This window comes from Cupressus sempervirens, chromosome 3 (genome assembly GCF_028749045.1).
Source record: "Cupressus sempervirens isolate cs-2001-9-10 chromosome 3, ASM2874904v1, whole genome shotgun sequence".
Classification (NCBI taxonomy): Eukaryota; Viridiplantae; Streptophyta; class Pinopsida; order Cupressales; family Cupressaceae; genus Cupressus; species Cupressus sempervirens.
In genome coordinates, this window is record NC_143120.1 from 1,019,328,551 (window position 1) to 1,019,346,459 (window position 17,909).

The following is a 17,909-nucleotide window of genomic DNA, read 5'->3' on the forward strand; positions in this document are numbered from 1 at the left end:
TCTTTCTCAGATTCCTCCTCATCCTCTACTTCTTCACTTGGCACATCCTCACCTTTTCTCTTGGTTAACATTAGAGGTGCACTTGATTTTAGTTTGGCTACCCTTCTCTTCCCTTTGTTAACTGCTTGAGGGAGCTTTATTTCTAGCTCTATTCTTGCCTTGGCTTCATCATAAGTTCCAAAATATGGTGCCTTGGGATCAACATGTTCATTGATAAGAGCTTTAATGATATCCTTGGTCTCATAAATATTCACCTCATAAACAAGAGGTTTGACCCACACCACTCTAGACCTGACTAGCTGGATATAAACCTTGTCACTATCCACTATGAAGCACACATCATCCTTGTAATCTTCAACTAACTTCTTTGGGATTCTAAACCTATTGTACATTTTCTCTATGAATGCATCGAAGTACTTTTCCATGATGATAGCATAGTTTTCGCCCATAGCTGTAATGTATTCATTTACCTAATAATGGATAGGCACATCCTTTCTCTAGACTATTGTGCCTTTATATGGGAAAAAATCTTGGACATAGAAGAATAAACAGGTCAGCAATGAACCAAATTTGCATGGGTTATTCTTTGATATCTTGATACTTTCCATATTTTTGTTGAATTGCTTCAACAATAGGTCAGCAAGGTCAAAAGCTAAGTTTTTTTCACTACTTTGTAAGCCAAGTCCATAGCTTCACATGACACATTATTAACATGACTTGAACTATATATCGTATGTGCAATGACATGAATTCCAAATTTCAATTCTGCATCTGTGCACTGCTTATATTACCTCTACCATCCCATTTGTTTAGGGTTTTCTTTTCCAGTTCTACCTAACCTAGGGTTTTCATTGCTTTGGCATTGGTAAGCATGGGAAGACTAGGGATTCGATCAATCATCTTTTTGGTAATCAAAATTGGCTATTCTAACCACAACTAACCATTATGCACCTGGCTAAGAATGAACCTAATCCATTTTATTTTAAATTCTCAGGGCATATGGGGAATATGAGTTAATCCTTTTACTTCCAAATGTTGATGCTTAGGTTTTAGGGTTATGTCAACACACAATTGGCCTAGGGCATCATCCATCTATAGAGTAATAATTTCTTGAATTATACATTTAAAATGAGGGTGAATTTTGTTAATAAGAAGTACCTTTGGAGGGATTTGAGATTGAGCTCCGCTTGGGTCTAGGGCTTTTGCAACTACTAGCGTGAGCTTGAAATCTAACACTTTCCATTCAACTCCTCAAACCAATATGTTTGACCCTTTCTTGACATTGCTACTACTTGATGCCATTTTCACTTGGTAGCTTGAGAAAATTTTAGAAGACCTATGCATGAAATATGCTCAAGACACTTGGTTGCACTAGAAATTGCTTCTTCGCAATAGCTCTGATAATCCACGATGAGAAATGAGTTCATCTTCATGCCTTTTGTTAAAAAAAATTCATTAATACTTGGTATGAAGTTAGATGAGTTGAGATCATGCTTGATAGGCTATCATCCACTATTCCACTTTGTTCACTTGGCGAAGGCTTCACAAGTTTTTAACATCTGTCTCTTTACTCCTGACTTTTCTCGGTAGAGTCCATGACCCAACCTTACTTGGTAGAGAAGGTAACATTGTGACAATTGATACTGATCTTGCTCAGTGATTCCTTTATATATAGATTTGGATCTTTGTCACCTTTTAATTGGAACTATTTTGGACGTCTTCTATGATAGGCCAATTCTAGTTATTCCTTGAGAACTTAATTAGAAGGGGTAGAGTCACCCAATTCTTGAGTGACTTGACCAACATTACTTGAACTATTGTCCTTAGTAGACTTAGGAATCCATTGTTGTCTCATCTACTTCCATATATTGTTAGATTTTGCTTTCTTTTCATCTTCAATTCTACCTATATTCATGCAATTCTTGGCAAGACAACCAAGTTCTATACAAGTGAAACATCTTTTAGTGGTATCTCTTTTCCTCATTTGATATTTAACACAATTCATGCCAATGTGTCTAAATTCTCCACAGTAATGACATCTACACTAGGTATTGTAGTCCCAACCAAATATTACTTTGACAATTTACTTTGCTGGGTTGAATGTCTTGATTTTGCAATTTGATGGCTTGTGCCCTTGTTTCTTGCATTTGTGAAACTTACCTTCAAATTTGGTTTCTCTTTTCATTCATTAGCCCTATGACCATGTTGACTACAATTGTAGCATTTTCCATTGAATTTTTCTTTCTCATTCTTCCAACATTTGTTTGATGTATGGCCTATCTTACCACAGTGATTATAAGTAGGTCTTTGATTCTTTTGGGCACCTTGTTTGGAGGATTCACCTTTTGTCTTTGTATCCAATTCCTTCTTTACCCTTTTGTCTATAGAGATTATACTCATTCAATTGATTCATGTCTACTTGGATTTCATTATCCTTTCATTAAGTTTCTTTTTAGACTTTAGATCATTCTGTAATCATTCATTGATTTGTCTTTTAGAATTTAGATCATTCCTTATTTTTTCATTTTCAAATCTTATGCTCATGATTTCCTCATTTGCATTGGAGAGTTGATCAAAAAGGTTTTCTTACTGAAGGGATTCATTTTAAATATCATTGTTCCTTTCATCCATTTCTTCTTTTATCTCGTTTCTCTATTCCAAGACTTCACATAACCTTACTAACTAAATTTCTTGTTCTCTTTTTAGTTTCCTTACTTCTTACAGTGAACCATTCTTCTCTAAGAGTTCTTTGATTGCATCATTTGCTTCATCTAAGTTACTTGAAGGGAAGAAGTCTTCAATTCTTTCTTCAATGTATTGATGATCATTCATTTAATTTACAAGTTCCTTACTTCTTCTCAAGGATTTTAAAATATGATCCTTTGCTTTCTTGATTTGGGCAATGGGCATTTCTATATCCAACTTTTCATTGGCAATAGGTTTGTCAAGTCTAAATATCTCCATAATCCTTGATCTCTGCTCAATCTGTCAAACTTTCTCCTATGAACCACAAAGCTCTGATACCAATTGTTGGAAATATTCAAGACTATGCTAAGTTACTTAGAGGGGAGGGGTGAATCAGTAACTTCAAAAACTTGAACAATTACATATCTTAATTGCAATATTTCAATTACCATTTAGTTCATCATATGTGATCTAATCACATGCATGAGAAATTGAAAACATAAAAGCATCCATAACACTTGAACACACAGATTTGGTGACTCAGAAACCTTCCAAACAGAAAGTAAAACTAGGGTGGGGATGATACCCACAAACTTCAATACCACAGCACAAAGTTGGCTAGTTAAGGCTTACATTGATTACTTCTGATGATCTACCCTATTAGGAGCAATTAGGACTGCTAGGTCCACCTTGTTAGAGGTTTTACAAACATACAATGAAGTATGCACTCGGTAAAGAGATTTTATGAAAGACTATTAAGTCTACCTTGTTAAAGGATTTTGACTATTTCACCTATTAGGATGAAGCAATAGATCTCTAATCTACAACTAAATTTTTTGAATGAGATTCCTTGAAGGTATTGATCACCTTTCTGTGATGGATATGTCTCTGCTACTCCTTATGCTAATATGGCCTTTACAATTTGCTCTTCTTTTGCTTACTTGCACAATCACATTCACATGTATATCCTTCCTCTAATTATTGTTTGAAATGATACAACACATTACATATATATACCAACCCAAAATACATAATAATGAAGTCAACCATCACACAAGTTAACACCAATATTACAAGTCGGCCCAAATGAAGAGTCTTAAGTTCTAAAGACTGACTCGGTGAAATTTTGATACACGGCATCCACTGTCATTACTTAGCATCATCATGCACTTGGTAAATGTAGAGGCTCAGTCCATACTGATCACTTTAAGGTAGTCTTGAACTCAATCTGCACCGGTGACTCAGTAGATATTGTGCAACTTGGCATAAATTGAATTACTTGTTTACCAGAATCAAACTCAGTAAACACTATCACAATAAGCTCGGTTAACATTAGCTTCACATTACATGAACTAGAAACTTGGTAGATACTGTAATGCTTGGTAACCATTGATAAACTTGATGTATATTGAAATGCTCAGTTTGAACTACTAGACTTCTCATTGATTAAATTTGCTTAGTGACCATTGATATACTTGGCAAACACTGTAAAATATACAATGAGCTTGGTAGCCATACAAAATCTGACTAAGTGTGTTGTCGCTAATAAAAAACATGACTAATATGTCAACAGAGATATACTTGATGAGTTGTATTTTATTGTGATAATATTTCATATTATTATTTAATATTGGGGAAAAGAAATAAATTTTCAATAGTAAATGTGGGGTCAATGGGTTAGGTAGTACATAGTTTATGTAATACCACTTGTTTGTTTTGTGGGACTTGCTACTATATAAGTAGCCACAAGGGTAGTTTTTGATTTCAAAAGACAAAAAAGGCAAAAGGAAAAAATTTGAGAGTGACAAGTCTTGACAAGTTAGCCAAGGGAGCATTTGTGAATGTTGGAATCATGGCATGGGATGTGTGGATTCATGCTTATTCACATGAATTGCTTGGTAGTGACTATGGATTTGAAGGCTTTCATGGTTTTATTGCAATGGTATTTTTTGTTGAATAATACATGAAGATGGATTTTTTTGGAGGTTGGGTTTCTCCCTCAATGAGGTTTTCCCAGGGTATATCTTGTGTCACAATTTTTATGGGTGTGTTGTCTATTCTCTTGCATGTGGATTTTAGTTTCTTATTTATTTACAATATATTATGATTTATATGGAAATAGTTATATTCTTTGTTGCAATTTTCCTTACAAGTGGTATTAGAGTTATGGTTTTGTTGTTGTAACCCTAGATTGAATCCATGGGAATGCATGAGAGGATAAAAGAAAGGGAAAGATATATGGAATGTTTATTGCAAATTTGGAAGTTTTTAGTTTTTTGTTATAATGGGACATTGGTAGATTCTGAGCATGTGAAATTATTAGACAAAAGGGTTTTCCAGATGTTTCATCTAAATGAGGGTTTTAGAGGGGGCTTGCAGAAATGACCTCTTTGGTAAAAACAAACCTCACCATTGGATTCGGGTCAATGTTTCCATAAATTTTGATATATAATATGCCCTAGTTTGGCCATGTTTAGAAGAAACAAAAGAGATTTTAGTTTCAGCCCGTGATGGCCATCAAATTTAATCCTATCAGAATTTTCATCACAAAAGTAAATCGCACTGAAAAATGGTAAAAAGACTAGCTTAGTAAAACAGTCATAACTTTCTCTCAAGATATTAGATTTTAGACTTCTTATAGGCATTAGAAAGATACTTCAGAGCAATACAACTTGGTGTGGGTTTGATTCTATGATTTTGACATTTTTTCATATTTTAAGAGCCTAAAAGTTAGATGTTGTTTATTTTGAGCATAAATTAGGGCATAACTTGGGCATACAGAGTTAGATTTTGGAACTTCAAGTAGTGAATGAAAAGCTCTTAGAAAGCTCTATATATTGGTTTAGATTTAGTGTAAATTTGGTATGTTTTATTTGGTGATATATTGATTTGAATAGTTTATGATATATATTGACTATGGTAACATTGTTAGCTTATGACATTGTATATTTTTGAGATTTAAGATTTGATGTCATTGTATACTCAGTTCATATTTTAGATTGGTCTCATGATGATATGGTTATTAGTGTTTTGTTTGGATATGTATGATGGCATGTTAGGTTTACAAGTTGTGTAGTGTCATAAGCAGTCTATACTTATAGGTTGCATTTATGGCTTGTTTATGGGATGTCATTACCCATTGATCTTTCATTATTGATGCATATTCAGATTGGTGGCTTGGATTTGGATTGTCTATGCCCTAAGTCATATAATTTTCTAATTTTTCTTCATGTAGAAGGGATGAGATGTTGTTACTAGGTATAATCATGGTGGAAGATTGGGGTTAACTATTTTATGCTCACAGGTTGGACATATTGAGGGTCAAATGCTCAGTTCATGGATGTACTCATGGTGCCATGGTTTTTTTTGCATGACATGATTGGATATATAGGTAAATCATTGATGTTCATTGGTTTGGATTCCTGATATGGTTATGGTGGTATATCTTCAAGGTTAAAGATCATGGTTATTTGGTTTCTTTTGAGGAGCTCATGATGTGCACGTTGATTTTTTTGATGGTTTGATGTCTTGGTTGATTCTCATGGTTATAGGATGGTTTTTTCATCACAATGTCATGGATATCTTTGATATATGATTTAGTGGGATTTTGTGATAGTGATGAGGTGATAATGCAAGATTAGTTCCTATTTTGGTTTATATCTTCTTGGGTTTGGAGATCTTGGTTTCACTTGGTACTAAAACTTTGGTTGTGTGAGTGTATACCTAGAGCATCATCATGTAGGAGATGGATTTTATAATGCCATAGGTGACTTGGTAGCATGGTTGGGTGGGAGTTTTTACTTGGCATTGATATATTTATTGAGTGTTTGTAGATGTTGGATATTTGTCTTAGATCCTACTACTACAAAAGCATCTTTAACATTTGTATGTTGCACTTGGTTATTTTCATGGTTTGTGAAGATGGTTAGATCTTGAGGACTCATGGGGTTCTTGGTTATCTTCATGGTGTATGGAGATAGTTCTTCATGGTATGTGGACATGGGTTTTCTTCATGGTGTGTGGAGATGGTTGCATCTAGTGGACTCATGGGGTTCTTGGTAAAGGTGTGGTTTATAATTTCATTTGACATGTTATCCTTGGTGTTAGGATGGTTTCATTTTTATGTCATGGCATACTCATGATATATATTTAGAGATTTTGACATGTTATGGTATGTTCATATAGAGTATGTTATCTCTTTGGTTAAGATGGTTAAATCATGTTATCATATTTATGTTCTTGAGGCCATGATTGGAACTTTGACTATAATCTTGGTTTAGTTTCTTGTTATTGAGTACATTGATCATAAGCTAGATACTTCATGATATTGCTATGTTACATTTGGAGTTGGCAGGGATTAATTATTTACATGTGCTCATGGATACTTAGAGATGATGGTGATACTAATTTCTCTTGGATTAGAAATGTGTTTATTGGGACAATTGATAGTTTTAGCAGGAAGTTTGAGGGGAATTCACCTAATAAAGACTTGAGAGGAGATTGTTCTTAGATGAGTCTTGGTTGAAGACTTGGATATCTTGATAAGCATTCTCATTCCCCACTCTTGGTCTACTCGGTGGTTTTCTACTTGAGAGGTATAGCCCATTGTTTCTCTCAAGTGCATTATGTTTATACCTGGCTTTCATGGATATGGATCTTGAGCTATGGTGCATGAGTTAGTTCTAGAGGGTTCATTTGAGAGATAGTTTAGCATTGATTATCTCCATTTTCATATGTTGTTATGTTGGTTGAGTTTAGGAGATGATTTTATATTGTGCATATTCATTGGATTAGGAATGGTTTATGAGTTTTATATTTTTGTGAGAGGAATACATCCATGATTAGTTATATGGTATTTTATGGAGGTGATAATACTTTCACAATTTACATCTAGAGGTGTGTGTAGAAGGACATGATGTAGGTTATGATTTGCATAGTTTCTCTTTGGTTTTGGTTATCTTCCTAGATTTTTAGTTTTGCTTATGTTGGATTTGAGATTGGTTAGAGATTGTGATCACTAGTTTTTGCTCATGTATGTCATGTGAGAGATGGAATGGTTATTCATTTATCTCTTTCCTCTGTTGGTCGTAGAGAGCTTGGGAGACTATTGGAGATTTGTTATGAGATTTGTTCTTGTAAATTATTGGTTTATGCATTGTGGATGTCCTTGAGACTACATGGATTCACTTCTTTGAGATGGTGTGAGTGGATTGGTTATAGATTTGAGATTATCTTTTGTAGTGGGAGCTTCTTGGTATATATCTGGCAAGTATTTCTCTTGATGCTTTTGGTTGTAGGTTATAGATTGCATATGTTGATGATGTGAGATTCACTTGGTATACCTTTAGAGGTATGGATAGCTAGATGGGTTTCGCACTTGTTATAGGTGTTATTTTAGCTATGCATATTTTGAAAACTATGGATACATGTGATTACCTTTGGATCATTTTTTTTGTGCTTAGCATTTTAGTTGGTATAGGATTTTATGATCTTTTAAAGCAATAGATTGTGTGGCTTTCTCTTTGGATGGCTTCTATGTATGTTAAGTAGTAGTGACATAATAGGAAGTGGTTTCATTAATGTTTGAGATGTTAGATACTTTGATTTTGTTGTGGGTACAAGGATGGATTTCTTCATGTACTTTGAACCATGATGGTGGATGTGCTAAGAGGGATTGTTCCTTTGTTCATTTATGTGGCTACAGATTGACCCTATGCAATGTATACAACAAGTGGGAGATTGTTGAGATAATGGGTATTGCACACATTGCATAATATTTTTATATTGTATTATTTTATTTTATTATGTAATGTTGAACCTAGATGGTCCTACAACCTGTAAAGATTACCATGAGATACGCCTGATGAATTGTATTGTAATAATGTGATAATATTTCATGTAAATACTTAATATTGGGGAAAATAATTAAATTTCCAATATTAAATGTGGGTTCAGTGGGTTTGGTAGCACATGGTTTATGTAATACCACTTGGTTATTTTGTGAGACTTGCTACAATGTAAGCATGCACAAGGGTAGTTGTTAATGTGAGAAGAAAAAAAGAGCAAAAGGGAAAGAGTTGAGTGGGACAAGGCTTAACAGGTTAGTTAAGGGAGAATTTGGCAAGGTTGGAAGCATGGCATGGGATGTGTAGATTCATGCTTGTTCATATGAATTGCTTCATAGTGGCTATTTTTAGATACAATTTTTCAATTGTGTGTTGTCTTTGATGTCACACAAATGTCATATCAGTCATCAGATAGAGTCTACCGAGCTTAGAAGGTTAGCAAGGCAAAGGATAGAGTCTATCAAGCTCAGAAGGTCAGCAAGGCAAAGAATAGAATCTACTGAGTGCAGAAGGTCAGCAAGTCAAAGGATAGAGTCTACCGAGCTCAAAAGGTTAGCAAGGAAAAAGGATAGAATCTACCAAGCCCAAGAGGTTAGTAAAGAAAACTTGCAGTATCTACCGAGTAAACAGTTCTTACCGAGCTAACTCAGTCATTAAAGGAAATGTGGCAAAAATAGTTCTTACCAAGCTCACTCAGTCATCAAAGGAAATGTGGCAAAAGTAGTTCTTACCAAGCTCTCATGAAGGAATTTAGTTCTTACCAAGTAAACTTGGTAGCCAAAGGATTTTATGGATATTGCAATGTTAACCGAGTCAAGAAGGTTAACTTAGGAAATTTCTGGAAGCACTATTTATCAAGTAGGGTCAGCTAGTAAAGGAATTCATTGTTCTATGAAATAATGTTTTTTTTTTTAGAGTAATATTTGTAGCTTACTGATGTATGGTTTATTGGTAAATGTAACGTGTAAATGAGCTGACTTGACAATCTAAATGGTATAATTAAGAGGTCAAGTTGTGAATTCTAAGTGTGTGAAGTGGAAGTGTGTGTGGAATTAATGTGATATGAAGACTGATTATTGTGAAAGCAAATTTAAAGGATGATCAGATATCATTGAGGAGTAGCAAAGCTATATTTGATCAAAGAGGATCTAATGATGCTGAACAGAGACCTGTAGTCAACAAATTTAGTTGCATCTTGTATAGGTCAATTCATTTTTGCTTTCTAACCATTGTAGCAATGATTTCATATCTCTTAACAAAGTTGGTTTAACAGCCATTTTGTAAATCCTCTAACAAGGTGACAGTTCAGTTAAATTATTCTAAAGACCTCTAGCAAGGCCACTCCTAATAGGGTGATTAAATCCTCTAACAGGGTCACACCTAATAGTGTGTATTGTAACCTTTAATAGGGTTGGCTCCTGACAGGGCTCACTTTAGAAGAGTGAAAAATTGTTGACTAGTTACTTGGTGGTTTTTCCCATATTGGGTTTCCATGTTAAATCTAGTGTCTCTTGTGTTTATTTTTGTTTTCAGTTACATGCATGTTTGCTTGAAGATAAGTAATAATTTAATTTACCAAGTTATAGCATTTTTTGTTATGTTTACTGAGTATCAGCAGTAACTGGATCTTTAAGACATCTAAGGGATCTGTGAATTAATTTTTCTAAGTAACTAATTCACCCCCCCTCTCAGTTACTCTACCTTTAATTACAACAATTGGTATCAGAGCTTTTGGTGCTTATGGGAAAAGATTTCAAGGATCTAAGTTAAAGATCAGGATGTCTTACAAAAGGGAAATTCCAAAACTTAATAGGGACAACTTCTTAGCATGGCAAGGATTGATGAGGCTTCATCTGGCTTCTATTGTTGATACAAGGCTAAAGTACCTTGATGAAAAATATGAAGAACCTTCTAGTACATTATCTATCAATGATATTTCTGAAAAGAAGACTCACAACAACATGATGATAGATATAGCATCTACTCTAAGTTATGAAAAAATTGATGACATTAAGGATTGCAAAACCCCCTTTGAAATGTGGAACAAGCTGAAAGAGATCTATGGAGGAGATGATAATGTGAGAAGAGCCAAAGCATAAAGTTTGAGAGGAAAATTTGATCAAATGAGGATGAGAGAGGATGAAAACATTGCAAAGTATCTTGAAAGAGTTAAAGCATATGTTAGTGCAATCAAAGCATCTGGAGGAGATATCAATGAGGAGACAGTTATAAGTAAAGTTCTTAGAACTCTACTTCCCATTTATGTAATTAGAGTCTCTGCAATTCAAGAAAGAAGATGTGAGGCAAATCATCAAATAAATTTAGAGGCCATAGTTGGAAGATTGACTACATTTGAGCTAGACAACTATGACAATTATGTTCCAGCTATCAAGAACATTGAATAAGCATTTGAAGCCAAGCTTTCACTCAAAGAAAAAGGGAAAAAGTTGAAGGATCCACAATCATATAGTGATGAAGAATTAGAACAAAGCTTAGATAGTGATCTTGAGGTGGTTGAAGCTCTACTAGCAAGAATATATTCAAGAGGCAAAGGGAAATACAAAGGTAAGGTTCCTCTAATCTACTTTTCTTGTGAAGAAATTGGACATATTGTAGCTAGGTGCCCAAATAATCAAAGCAAAGATGAGAAGAAAGGTCACAAGTACAAAGGCAAGAAAGACTTCAAATCATTCAAGGATAAAGGTAAGAAAACATGTTTCATGGCTAAAGATTCTAATGATTCTGATGATGAAGAAGAAAATGAAATTGTCTACATTGTTGTGAAAGATGAGTCTGATAATGATGAAGAAATGGCACTCATTTCTCATATGAGAAAAAATGATACATGGATCATAGATAGTGGTTGTTCTCATCACATGACTGGTGAGAAAACTAAGTTTGAATACTTTGAAGACTATGATGGTGGCAGTGTAAGATTTGGTAACAATGAACCTTGTTGTATAAGAAGAAAAGGAAGAATCTCACTAGCCAAGGAACTTGTATGTGATAATACATATTGGGTAGAAGGACTAAAGCATAATTTGTTGAGTGTGGCATAGCTACTCAATAATGAATTAAAAGTAGAATTTATGCATGGAAAAGAAAGATTGTTGGATGGCAAAGGAAAGTTGATTGGATCAAGCACTCAAACAAAAGGTCACTTATTTTATCTTGAACTTGGTGAATGTTCATGTTTCATTGCTCAACTTGAAGAAAGTTGGTTATGGTGTGAGAGGTTATGTCATGTTAACTTTGACAACTTGATAAAGATCAGTAAATTTAGGAAAGTAAGAGGTATTCCTAACATAAAGAAACCTAAGGTTGGTATATGCAAGAATTGTCAAAGAGGTAAAATGGGAAAGACTAGTTTTAAAAGCAAGAACTATCAGACTGAAGAAGTTCTAGAAATTCTGCATACTGATTTGTGTGGACCTATTGGAATTGAAAGTTATGCTAGTGAAAAATTCTTCATTCTGTTTGTTGATGATTATTCAAGAATGATGATTGTCATGTACCTAAGAGAGAAATCAAAAGCATTTGAAAAGTTCAAATGGTATTTGGCCAGAGTAGAAAAGGATATAGGCAAAAGACTGAAATGCTTAAGGTTTAACAGAGGTGGTGAATTCATTTCACATGAGTTCAATAACTTTTTCATTGAAAGGGGAATCAAAAGATAGGTGTCAACACCTAAAACTCCTGAACAAAATGGAATAGCAGAAAGAAGGAACATATCTATCATGGATTGTGCAAGAACCTTAATGATTGAGAAAGGAATTGCTATCAAATACTGGAAGGAAGCTATCAATACTGTAGTTCATACCTTGAACCAAGTACAACTAAAAAAGGACTCATTCAAAACACCCTATGAGTTGTGGTATGGCTACAAACCCAATGTAAGTTATCTAAAAGTATTTGGAAGCAAATGTTACATTTTGAAAGAATCTAGAAAAGGTAAATTTGATGTAAAAAGTGATGAAGGAATATTTTTGGGATACTCTTGCAAAAGAAAAGCATATAGATGTTTGAACTTATCTACTCACAAAGTCATAGAAAGTGCACATGTGAAAGTTGATGAGTTTGTAGAATGAATAGAAGAAGAAAGAAAAAAGGAACCTGAAGACTACAGAAGATTTGTTTACATGGAACCTGATACAATACGAAGTATGCCTATTAATCAGGAATCCTCAACTCTAGAGTCTTCATTAATCGAGTCACAAGAAGTTCAAACCGAGTTAGTACCTACCGAGCTGCAAGAATTTGAGTTGCAAACAGAAGCTATTGAGTTAGCATCTACCAAGCCCAAGCAACCAAAATCAAAACCAAAAGTTGAGATACAGAAGGACAACAATGCAAGTCATTCAAAAGGCAAGGAGCCCATGTTATCCAAGTATGTCAAAAAGCATCATGCACCAGATCAGATCATTGGAGATAAATCAGAAGGAACAATGACAAGAAGTAAGTTGAAAGGCACTTGTTTACTTGCTGATTTTGAACCTAGAAATGTCAAAGATGCACTAGACAATGAAAGTTGGATTGAAGCTATGAATCAAGAGATAGAACAGATAGAGAAAAAAAAAACATGGACTCTTGTACCTAGACCCAAAGACAAAAATGTGATTGGAACAAAGTGGGTATTTAGAAACAAACTAAATGAAGATGGTAAGGTATCAAGGAACAAAGCCATACTGGTATGCAAAGGATACTCTCCAGAAGAAGGTGTAGACTATGGAGAAATTTTTGCTCCTATTACAAGATTGGAAGTGTCAGAACCTTACTTGCATATGCTGCATTCAAAGGATTCAAAGTTTAGATCAAATGAATCTCAAGTCAACATTTCTCAATAGCATATTGGATGAAGAGGTTTACATTGAATAGCCTGAAGGTTTTTTTGATCTAGACAAGAAGGACATGGTCTACAAATTGCATAAAGCATTATATGGTCTAAAGAAAGCCCCTAGAGCATGGTATGAAAGATTGCATAACTATCTTATTCAAATTGGTTTTCAAAGAACTAATGACAATAGTAGTTTGTACATGAAGGAAGGTCCAGATAATAAGATTTTTTTGGCAGAAATATTTGTAGATGATACTTTGTTCATAGGAAATGATGATCTTTGCAATGAATTTTTAGAACAAATGAACAAGGAATTTGAAATGTCAATGTTTGGTGAAGTCAAATTCTTTGTTGCTCTTCAAATTCAACAAAATAAGAATGGCATCTACATCACTCAATCTAAATACATCAAGGAGATACTAAAAAAGTTTGATATAGAAGACTACAAACTAGTTGGGACTCCTATGTGTACTGGATTAAAACTTATCAAGGGTGATGAATCAAAAGAAGTAGATCAGACATTGTATATATCTATGATTGGAAAGTTGCAATATGTAGTGCACACAAGACCAAACATTGCCCTTGCAATAGGAATTGTAGCAAGATTCTCAGCAAAACCAAAAGAAAATCACATGATGGAAATCAAAAGGATCGTGAGATACTTAAAAGGAACTGAAGAATATGGATTATGGTATAAACTTGGGGAAATTTTGGATTTAAAGGTGTTCACTGATGCAGATTGGGCAAGAAATATTGATGACAAAAAGAGCACAAGTGGAGGAGCTTTCTTTCTTGGAAAAAGGTTGGTTTCTTGGACAAGCAAAAAGAATAATTGTACATCTCAATCCACAGCAAAGGCTGAATATGTTGTAACAGTAGTAAATTGCTCAAACATTGTGTGGTTCAAACAATTATTAGAAGGTATAAAGAAAGAAATCAAAGAACCTGTTGTTATGTTTTGTGATAAAACAAGTGCAATTAACATCTCCAAGAATCCAGTGATGCATTCAAAAACCAAGCATATTGCCATAAAGTATCACTTTGTTAGAGAATTGGTGCAAGAAAAGGAAATAAGATTGGAATATGTCCATACAAAGGAACAAATTGCTGACATATTCAAAAAGATTTTACCTAAGGATGCATTCTTGTATCTAAGAGGTAAGTTAGGGGTCATTCCCCTATCTGAAGCTCACTATAATATAGTTCTATTGATGCATCAATAGAAATAGAATTGAAGATCTATCAGTTGATGTAGCAAACCAATGAAGACATTGCATATGAATCAGTACATTAGATACAATGCTATTTAGTTGTTTTGAGTTGTCTTTGGCATGTGTTGTCAAAGAGGGAGAATATATTGTCATATCTTTCTAAAATTTGCAAAATAATAAGAGTTTATTATGAAAGAGGGAGTTTGCTATATTTGAAGAAGAAAGTGAAGTATTCTGTCAATAAAAAACTTGTTTTCAAATTTCATTCTACTATGACATGTTGTGTTGCCATCAATGTCAAAGAGGGAGATTGTTGGATACAATTATTCAATTGTGTGTTGTCTTTGATGTCACACAAATCTCATATTAGTCATTAGATAGAGTCTATCGAGCTCAGAAGGTCAACAAGGCAAAGGACAAAGTCTACCAAGCTCAAAAGGTCAACAAGGCAAAGGATAGAGTCTATTGAGTGCAAAAGGTTAGCAAGGCAAATGATAGATTCTATCGAGCTCAGAAGGTTAGTAAGGAAAATGGACAGAATCTACCAAGTGCAAGAGGTTAGTAAAAAAAACTTGCAGTATCTACCGAGTAAACAGTTCTTACCGAGCTAACTCGATCATCAAAGGAAATGTGGCAGAAATAGTTCTTACTGAGCTCACTCAGTCATCAAAGGAAATGTGGCAGAAGCAGTTCTTACTGAGCTCTCATGAAGGAATTTAGTTCTTACCAAGTAAACTCAGCAACCAATAGATTTTACAGATATTGCAACATTAATCGAGTCAAGAAGGTTAACTTAAGAAATATTTGGAAGCAGTATTTTTTGAGTAGGGTCAGCTAGTAAAGCATTTCATTATTTTATGAAATAATGTTTATTTATTTAGAGTAATATTTGTAGCCGACTGATGTATGGTTTATTGGTAAATGTAACATGTAAATGGGCTGACTTGACAATCTGAATGGTATAATTAAGAGGCCAAGTTGCAAATTCTAAGTGTGTGAAGTGGAAGTGTGCATGGAATTAATGTTATATGAAGACTGATTATTGTGAAAGTGAATTTAAAGGATGATCAAAGATCATTGAGGAGAAGCAAAGCTATATTTGATCAAAGAGGATCTAATGATGCTGAATAGAGACCTGTAGTCAGAAAATTTAGTTGCATCTTATTCAAGTCAATTCATTGTTGCTTTCTAACCATTGTAGCAGTGATTTCAAATCTCTTAACAAAGTTGGTTTAACAGCCATTTTGTAAATCCTCTAACAAGGTGATAGTTCAATTGAATTATTCTAAAGACCTCTAGTGAGGCCACTCCTAATAGGGTGATTAAATCCTTTAACAAGGTCACACCTAACAGTGTGTATTGTAACCTTTAACAAGGTTGGCTCCTAATAGGGCTCACTTCAGAAGAGTGGAAAATTGGTGACTAGTTACTTGGTGGTTTTTCCCATATTGGGTTTCCACGTTAAATCTAGTGTCTCTTGTGTTCATTTTTGTTTTCAGTTACATGCATGTTTTCTTGAAGATAAGTAACAGTTTAATTTACCAAGTTACAACATTTTTTGTTATGTTTACCAGTAACTGGATCTTTAAGACATCTAAGGGATCTGTGAATTAATTTTTGTAAGTAACTGATTCACCCCCCCCCCCCCCCTCTCAGTTACTCTACCTTTAATTCCAACAGCTATGGCTTTGAAGGCTTCCATGACTGTATTGCAATGGTATTTTTTATTGAATAATAGATGAAGATGAATTCTTTTGGAGGCTGGGTTTTTCCCTTAATGAGGGTTTCCTAGGTTATATCTTGTGTCACAATTTTTATGGCTATGTTGTCTATTCTCTTGCATGTGAATTTTAATTGCTTATTTATTTCAGATCTATTATGGGTTATGTGGAAATAGTTATGGTCTTTATTGCAAGTTTCCTTATAGATGTTGATTTTACATATGTGTAGGTTGTCATACCTAGGGTCAGATGGCTCAAGCCTCTGCCTTATGAAATCAATTTGGATGAGGCATCTGCAACCATCACAACACTATTGGAAGAGGACATAGACATGAGTTCCACCTCATTTGGCAATTATGAGGAAGCCAAGTCAAGAATAATAATAGACTTGAAAACAGCTACTGCTCTTAGGAAGAAGAACAAATTAGTGAAAATTTTGATGGAGAGAGTTGACGAAGATGAAGAAGAGGAAGAATAGGGCCAAGCCCCACTGGCACTCACACAAGGTCAAGGTGAAGGCCAGGCAACAAATGTAGAAGGTGTTGAGGAAGAAGAAGTTGAGGAAGCACCCAAACTTGAGAAGAAGAAGAGGAAGGAAAAAGAGTCTGTAGTAGAAAAGCCAAAGAAATATGTGAAACCTACAAAACAAAATCCAGAAGTACCTATTGCTAGGTCAAGCATAAGGGTAACTACTAAACAAGAAAAAGAAGTTGGAATACCTAAGGATAAAAGGATTGTTTCTACTGAAAAGTAGAGTCAATCAAAAAAGAAAAAGAGAAGAAAGTATGTTGCTTTAGCCAAGTTAGATGAGGAGAAGAAAGATTTAGATGACATGAGTCAATTTTAGGTGGCAAGTCGCAGTCCCTCCTCTAGCTTAGATAATTTGTATAATAATATTAGGCATAATGTTCACTTGTCAGGATTTACACATGTTAAATTTGATAAGTTAGGAAAGTTAGATATGAATAAGGTGGAGGAATATATATATGAGATGATGGCCACATTAAACCACACCTATTGAGATTACTAACTCATTACCCAAAATTTTATATGAAAGAGTTGAGAAAAAATTGCAATTCAATTTAAAAACTGAAAGATGGATCAGGGAGACCACTCTAGTCCAAGATATGCCTGAATTGCCAAAGAAAATGATAGATGAGGCTATGGAGTTGCACAAAGGTAAATTTACTTCAAAATATAGAGCATTCAATATCTTGATGAAGAATATAGAGGATGTCATAACTAAGAGTAAATATATATTGAGATCTATTTACAAGTTACCCATTCCTTCTATAATAGAGAAAGATGAGAAAGAAATGCAAAATCCTAGGAAAGATGAATAAAAGGTAGTAGAGACTACAAAAGATGCATCAATCAAGGATGTTTATGTGTAAGGCACTAAGGAAATAGTAGGAGAAGAGGCCAAAATTAAGGATGAGCATCAAGATGATCAAAGTGTACCTAAGATACAAGTGTCGAGTGCCAATCCTCAACATGTAAACCATGTAAGTCATCAGGACTTAGTAAAAATTAAGGATATTTTTGACAATTATACTCAGAACATCAATCCCTTGACAGATGATGATTTGAATAAGACTTTGAAGGATTCCAC